Consider the following 9081-nt stretch of genomic DNA (forward strand, 5'->3'; position numbering starts at 1 on the left):
TTTTATATTTTTATAAAATATATTATTATATTATTATATTTTTATAATATTATGTATTATATATAATATATATTATTTTATATATATAAAATAAGTAAACATTAAAATATTTTTTAAAAAGATTCTCTCTCTCCCTCTGCCCTTCTCCCCTGCTTGTGCTCTCTTTCTCTCTAAAATAAAATAAAATTTAAAAAGAAGTTATGGTATATATATATATATATATATATGAGAAATATTTTTCATATATATATATGAAGAAATATTTTTCATATATATATACGAAGAAGTATTTTTCATCCATAAAAAGAATGAAATCTTGCCATTTGCAACTACATGGATGGATCTATAGAGTATAATGGTAAACAAAATAATCCAGTCAGAGGAAGACAAATGTTATATGATTTTACTCATATATGAAATTTAAGAATCAAAACAAACATACACAGGAAAAAGAAAATTGAAACAAACTAAAAAACAGACTCTTACCTATACAGAACAAACAAGTGCTTACCAGAGGGGAGGTGGGTGCATGGGTGGGATATGTAAAGAGAGTTAAGAGTATACTTTAAAAAAATTAATGTTTCTTTATTATTGAGAGACAGAGAGACACAGAACGTGAGCAGGGGAGGGGAAGAGAGAGGGAGAAACACAGAATCTGAAGCAGGCTGTAGCCTCTGAGCTGTCAGCACAGAGTCCAATGCGGGGCTTGAACTCACAAACCATGAGATCATGACCTGAGCTGAATGAAGTAGGATGTTTAACTGAGCCACCCAGGCGCCCCAAGGGTATACTTTTCTTGATGAGAGCTGAGTAATATATGGAATTGTTGCATCACTATATTGTACACCTGAAACAAATATAGCACTGTATGTTAACTACACTGTAATTAAAAAAAAAAAGAATAATTTCTGTGAAATTTCTGAGGATAAAGTGACAATCCATATCTCCAATGTTCACAAGTATGAATAGCACTTTGTGGAAAATAAAGCTATAGAAGGAATGCAAATAAAGCCTAGCCACTTAATTTCTGGACTTTTCCCTTTATCTAGATAAAGTTCAGGATTTACAATTCCGGATTTGCAATTGGCCAGTAGATCTGCCTCAGAAACATAATAGTGATTAAGTAAAATTATGTTATCCAGTAATGTTTATAAAGCCTGTAGAGAGAAGATGTTCTAAATTGGATGTTACAAAGATCTGAATAAAAATGTCAATATTAAAGATGTACCTGGCCAACTTGATGTACTCCAAAGCCCAAAGTCATGTGCCCTGACCCAAAGCAATAAAAAAAATAAATAAATAAATAAAATTGTTTCCCAAATTCTATTCACAAGGTCAAGTTTCAAAGTTTCCAGTCATTATGCCAAGTCTTATGGTTTTACAATTCCAATAAGTAGTAGTTCTCTGGTAGGCAAGGACTAAAATGGTCCCCAGTGATTCCCATATCCTGAAATTTGTGCCTATGAGCACATGAGAAGGTGCTCTAACAGTGCTAGGTTGCACTTCTGAGAAAAGGTTGCAAAGGGCTTGTAGCTCTTCTCTGGGGCATTCTATCTCACACATTTTCTCCCTCAGAGCCTTTGTTTGGTTCAAGAATTAAATGTGTGTGATCTTCAAAGTCTTTCCTGCCACTGGTATCCCATCACTGGTACCGTATCAAGTGTACATACCACAGGGACTTACATCATTGGAATTTTTTATCTTCCCATTTTGTTTAAAAATTAAGACTTACGCCACAGTCTACCCTCCACTGATTATGTCACATTTGCCTCTATTGTGACTACAAATGAAAATGATTTCTTTCATCGTATCAGCCTATCTGAACACTCCTTTCAAATACCAACTCATATCCCACCTTACTAATGAAGACTCCCTCACAGGGACTTTTCCCTTTTTTGCCCTCCACAGAGCGTTCAAGTATGTCATCTTGTTCACCACTTATTTCATTTATTTTCCTTGTGTCACCTGTCTTCCCATCTTATATTCTTTTGTGTCCTCAGTAGTCCAGGAAAAAGTGATCTTAATCCTTTTGCTCACTCAGCAACATTTATTGAAAGCCTACTCTGTATTTGGCTTGGGGTTTACAAATATGAAAGAAAACTTAAAAAGGCATTGGCATTGTCCTCAAGGAGCCTAAATACCAGCACTAGATATGCCGTAGGTATACAACATATATACTTATTAATACGTGCTTTGTTTTAAACTACAGAACTTTCCAAAGACATCAGATAATTGACATCAAAATTCATTTTGCTGTTACAGAAATATTGAAGACTCTCAGGTACATCAGAACATAAATAATGAACAGGCAGATTGAGGTTGTTTCTTCATAGTGACTGGGCTTTGATCTTTATTACCTCTCCAGACATTTCTCATTTTTCATTTTCCACTTTCATTTTCCCATGGATTTCTCATTGCCTCTAATTATCTTGTCCTTTTGCACCTCTTTGTCTTTTTCCTGTTCTATGTTTTAACAGATGATAACACTAAGCATCGCAACTTAATTTATGCACTTAGAGGGCTCTTAAGATAGTTGTGATTCTGATCACGATTCGGTCTTTTTGGAATTTGGCCATTTAAAAATTTTTGATGGTTTTATTTATTCGAAGGAAGTATGGGGTATTTTCTATCTTTAGACAGAAAATAATATCATAGGTGGTTTATATAGTAGTCTTTCTCTGGCACAAGTTAACATATGAGTTGTTAATAGTCTTTCATTCAATGTCACTTTCTTCATTGAGCTACCATGCCTGTTGTCTGATACATGCAGGCTATTTTCTTATATTGTAAGTAAATGGATGCTTCATTTAAGGATTGTTGTGGCTGTGAGGAGCACAAACCTGATGGCTCCAAAACATAAAGATACATATGTTTTTCTCACTAAACAAGAAGCCTGATAGTGAGTGATGACTAGAACTATTTCAGCAGCTAAAGGAAGACAATCCAAGGTTTCTGAAATTCTATTGACCTTTCTCCCATGTCCTGCTGGGATGTTGTAGCTCTAACTATCCTGTCAAAACTGCAGCAGGAGGAAGGACTGTCTAAAGTAAGAGAAATGTTTTAATCTTAATCTTTTCTAAATCAGGAAAAAAAAATGAATGGATGAATATACATATGTAATAATGAATGAATCATGGGTTTTATTTGTCTTTATACCAGCAGAGTTGCAAATCTATATTTTTATCTAGTTTTTTCATTCATTTTTATGGAAGAAAGTGACCACAAAAGTGAATACTACCTATATCCATGAAAGCCAGGATACAACCTTACAGTTTTGCCTAGGATTGATTGAGGGGTTTCCCAGATATGGTATTTTCAGGGCTAAACTGGGATAATCTTAGGCAAACTGGTATGATTGTTCACTCTAAGGAACTCCTGTCACTGCAGTAAAAGTCAGTTTTAATTGTTAGTTTCTAAAATAAAAGAAAGCAAGGTAGAAGAGTGTAGAAATGAATGTTAAGCAGGAAAACTGTATTTAACATAATTCATGCCTGAACACTCACACACCCATTTTCTCATAAAACATTTTTATATGGATAACACTTACACTCTACCTCCAGAAGAAACAATCGTTAAATCTTATCAATTATGCATATAGGTCTGTATTATTTTCTAAGTTCTGTTGTAGCAAATTACTACAAACTTAGCTATTTTAAAAATATTTATTCCCTGTTTTCTGGTGGTCGGAGTCCAAGTTGGATTTGGAGGCCTACATTTCTTTTGGAGGCTCTAAGGGGAATCTGTTTTTGTGCCTTTTCCAGCTTTTAGATATTGTTTACATACCTTGGTTTATAGCCCTTCCTTCATCTTCAAAGGCAGGGTGTAGTGTCTTCCATACTCTCTAACCTCCCCTCTCCCTTTTATAAGGGTCCTTGTGATTACATTGGATCCACCTGAAAAATCCTGGATTTTTCTCGATTGCAAGATTGTTAACTTATTCATACCTTCAAAGTTTCTTTTGAATGTGATGTGACATAGTCACAGGTTCCAGGATTAGGATATGGACATCTATGGGGAGACATTATTTAACCTACCATAGGGACCAAGTCAAGTATTCCTAGGTCAAGTGCAGATTAATCCTGCCTAACAAAAGATCAAAGAAGCAACTCTAAGAAGTCAAAGCCAGGGGCTCTATCAGTTTGATTAATCAAGGGATTAATCCAATGTCAAGGCATGAGCTCCCTAGTTTTCTGGCCCAATGGGATTTCATATTGATTTATGACTACTGTTTATGTCTCTTATGTTCTTTTCTCCAGTTTATTTCTGAACATCTTGTTCAACTTGACATTTTTTTCTGACCTATTCTAAAGTTTATACATTCTATTTAAATCAATGTCTACTCTGCAGAAGACATTTTATTTTGATTCGTGTTTATAGCTTCCTATAATCTGGTAAGGGCTTTCAATATTAAATTCCTTAAGACAGTAATTATACTATTTTCATGCCTTTATTTCACATTGTCATTATCTTGCTATCTGACACTCTTGTTTCTGTTTTACTTCTTTGGCCAACTTATGTTTTTTTTCCTAACTTGCTGTATTATTTTTTATTGAATATCATACATTGTAAGTGATATACTGTAAAGACTAATTGAGGATATGATGATATCTCTCTCGAGGTCTATTCACTCCCTTTACTGATGTAGGAAGGTGACCTGGACCTAGTCTAATACCCTTGTCAACCAGAATTGGGTAAATAAACTAATTATATTGTTTGGAAGTCACAAAAATCTATGTCTACATGAACATATTTTTCTCTCCAGAACTCTCCAATCTCCAATGGGAATTTGAATAATTTATATTTGCTAGGGTTTTCGATTTACATATGGAATCTAGTCTGTGTGTGTAAATATGTATGCATGTATGTGTGTAATTGTCATAGAAATTAATTCTTAGCTAACCAAGATAGAGTCTATTTGTCTATTTTTAACACTCAGCACTCTTATGCAAATTAAAAGTGTTAGTTCCTCATATGATTTGTCCTATAATTTTTGGCTAATATTAAATACCAGCTGTCAAGTGTAATGTATTGTTTCAGATATGCTGAGTAGAGAAAAATGTTATAAGAAATGAGATACCATTAAAAAATTAGTTGGACTTTTACAAAAGGGCAAGAGCATTACATATAAATCTTCAAAGTGCATATCAAGTCATAACTTCTTAGGAAGTCCTTTTTTGTGTTACCAAAGTATTACTTATAGCCTTCTCTTTTATACACTTGGCAGGAATCCCATTATCATAGCCTACGGCAGTCAAAACCATCCTCATGTTATATGTAATTCCTCAGTTTTATCTCTGTGCATCTAAATCTGCAGAACTTTTTATATAATAGTCTATACTTGTTTCTAGAAAAATACTCTAGTCATATATCTCATAATTTGGACAAATGTAATGAATACTATGGAATGACATCTCTGAAAATTTACCAAATTATTTTTTTATCTGTTCTCCTTTCACTAATGAATGAGATTAATTGATAAATAATCCTTTTATCTAATTATACTGGAGATATTTATATAACACTAATTTTCCCCTTTCACATATAACCCCTAATATCTTCATATTATTACATTGATTTTTCCACAGAATTATAAGTATGTCCTTTCTGAATAATTAACGTGATTGCATCTTTACTGAAGACAATGTATTATCAACCTCTAAAGAAAAAAGAAAAAAAAAAACATGCTATAACCAACAACGGCTAACTAATAGCTACTAACATCTATCTAATTTGACTTTCCCAACAACTTGAAGTTCAACATGATTGAGAGCCAAGAAGTAAAAGCACTCTTAACAGGCAAAATAGACACCATTAAATACGTGAATTGGCATGTATGAACAAGGTACTCAAGACCTCATAATTAATTATAATAAGAGAAAGCTGATTAAATGGACTTTAGTATACTTGGCTGTCTAGGTCCTACACCACTGGCTGTTATAAATGGCAAAGTTTCAAAAACATGTGAAAGTAAACATAGAGGCTGGATCATTTAATGTTAGGGAATTATCCTGTAATTTGTCTCAGTAGTTTTTAAGAATATTTGAAGTCTACATCCTTCTTTTCCTGCCTGGAATGCCTGTCCCCTTTTTGTCAATATGTGTAAATTAAATTATCTCCCCAAACTCAGTATAGATATCATATTATGACACATAATTCCCCTGACCTAATCAACCCAACCTAATACAGCATACTTTTCTACTACTTCTATAGTATTATTAGAAAATGTAGGTCTTATTTTAAGCACTAATTTATGTATCTTTTTCTCTCTCTAAACTGAAACCCTGCAGGGCACCTGGGTGGCTTAGTTGGTTAAGCGTCTGACTTCAGCTCATATCATGATCTCACAGTTTGCAAATTTGAGCCCCACATCAGGCTCTGTGCTGACAGCTCAGAGCCTGGAGCATGCTTCAGATTCTGTGTCTCCCTCTCTCTCTCTGCCCCTCCCCTGCTCGCACTCTATCTCTCTCTCAAAAATAATAAACATTAAAAAAATAAAAAATAAACTGAAACCCTGTGTTTCTTTTATTTTGTTTTAAATATCTTATGTTTTGGAAGTTATGTATAGTCTCACACATAATTTAGAAGGATTATAATAAATTTTCAAATATTTGTTATTAATAGTTTTCCTTGGAAAATACATGCTTTTGATATTTTTGAAAAAGAACATGTATAGACTTAACTGCTAAGTCTTATTTCATAAAGCTATTTAGGTAAAGAAACATGAAGTTGCTGCTCTTACTATGATTTTCATCGACAGGGTTTAGCACATAGAAATTACTACATATATGGCTCCTGAACTTACCATATGGTTGAGCAAATTAGAATAAGAGAAACAGTCAGTTAACAGAGAATTAATAGAGGGGATAATTGGTAGACAGAATTTCATAAAATGCAAGAATATCATTGCATAAGTACAATTACATTTATTCAACAAAATACACTTATTCAAAAATTACACTTATTCAACAAAAATAAGCCCAATGTGAACAGTAATAAAATAGTGTTTCTTGAATGACATTTCAGAATGTCATTACCATACCTGCAAAGATTGTTAAATATACACATGCTTGGGCCCCGATATTTGATAAAATTAATCATAATTTCCACAAAGCATATTAATTCTGTATTTTAGGCAGATTTCCCAAATGTTTTTGGAAGTAAAAGCTGACTTGTGAAACTGGAACTTTGTGATGGATATGGTTTTTGGTTCTGAAGCAAAGAAAATCTACTACTCAATCAAATCTTCTGAGCAAACATAAATGTTCCCTATATTATTGGCAGTTAATTAGCTATTATTACTCTTTATTTAATAAAATATTTCCCATAGGAAATAAAAAGGAAAGGGGTGCCTTGGTAGCTCAGTCATTTAAACGTCCAACTTTGGATCAGGTCATGATCTTGCAGTTGGTGAGTTTGAGCCCCACATCAGGCTCTGTACTGACAGCTCAGAGCCTGGAGCCTGTTTGGATTCTGTGTCTCCTTCTCTCTCTGCCCCTCCCCCATGTCTCTCTCTCTCAAAAATAAATAAATATTTTTTTTTTGAAATTAAAAGGAAATAAGAAGGAAAATCCAATAACCAGATAGAGCCCAAAGGAAATATTATATAAGACATTAATGAAAAAAATGGTTCTCCTGGGTTCATGGGTGTGGAAAGATTATGAAGAACCTCAATAGTGAGAAAGCAGCAGTGTTGAAGTCCTTGATAATTAAGATTTCTTGGGGCGCCTGGGTGGCGCTGTCGGTTAAGCGTCCGACTTCAGCCAGGTCACGATCTCGCGGTCCGTGAGTTCGAGCCCCGCGTCAGGCTCTGGGCTGATGGCTCGGAGCCTGGAGCCTGTTTCTGATTCTGTGTCTCCCTCTCTCTCTGCCCCTCCCCCGTTCATGCTCTGTCTCTCTCTGTCCCAAAAATAAATACAAAACGTTGAAAAAAATTAAAAAAAAAAAAAAAAAAAAAAAAAAGATTTCTTGGTCTCCTGAACTTTTCTGCCATTCACTATAAATATGCTGGTGCTGCTTCTCCTTATTTATTTATATTATATTTGAAAAACAGATAACATATATTGAAGCGTTACCTATATGTTTCATGAAATACGTAATACACTCTACATGGAAAGTAGAGTTTATTTCAAAACAAAAAAAAAAATGAGAAAAATATTTATGTAGAAAATTATATGATCTCACACATCTCTGTTTTATGTTCTTTAGGTCTATTTCTATTATTAATTACTAAACTTAAAAAATTAAATTATGTGTAGACAAATGTCTATTCAACTTGAAATATAAGGGGAAAGCTTTTCAGTTACATTAAAAATGCATATACAAAAGAAGCTTGAATAAGTTTTGCTGAAAACACTCTTTTCTCCTTTTTGTGTTTAATACATCTGTGTTTTAATCTAAATAATAATAATAATAATAATAATAATGGAGAAATTAAATAAAATAAAAACATGGTCTACAAAGATTTTCAGGGAGGGAGGGAAGATGGCGGCGTAGGAGGACACTGGGCTCACCGTGCATCCTGCTGATCACTTAGATTCCACTTACACCTGCCTAAAGAACCCAGAAAACCGCCAGAGGATTAGCAGAACGGAGTCTCCAGAGCCAAGCGCAGACGAGAGGCCCACGGAAGAGGGTAGGAAGGGCGGCGAGGCGGTGCGCGCTCCACGGACTGGCGGGAGGGAGCCGGGGTGGAGGGGCGGCCCACCTGCCAAGCAGAGCCCCCGAGTCTGGCTGGCAAAAGCGGAGGGGCCGGACGGACTGTGTTCCCACAGCAAGTGAGACTTGGCGTCTGGGAGGTCATAAGTTAACAGCTCTGCTCAGAAAGCGGGAAGGCTGGAGGACAAAGGGAGGGAGAGCTGCTGAGCCCCCAGACGGCAGAGCTCAGCTTGGCGGGGAACAAAGGCACTCGCCAGCGCCATCTCCCCCGCCCATCCCCCAGCCAAAATCCCAAAGGGAACCAGTTCCTGCCAGGGAACTTGCTCGCGCAGTGCAAACACCCAACTCTGTGCTTCTGCGGAGCCAAACCTCCGGCAGTGGATCTGACTCCCTCCCGCTGCCACAGGGCCCCTCCTGAAGTGGATC

The sequence above is a fragment of the Panthera uncia genome, chromosome D4 (assembly GCF_023721935.1).
Source record: "Panthera uncia isolate 11264 chromosome D4, Puncia_PCG_1.0, whole genome shotgun sequence".
Classification (NCBI taxonomy): Eukaryota; Metazoa; Chordata; class Mammalia; order Carnivora; family Felidae; genus Panthera; species Panthera uncia.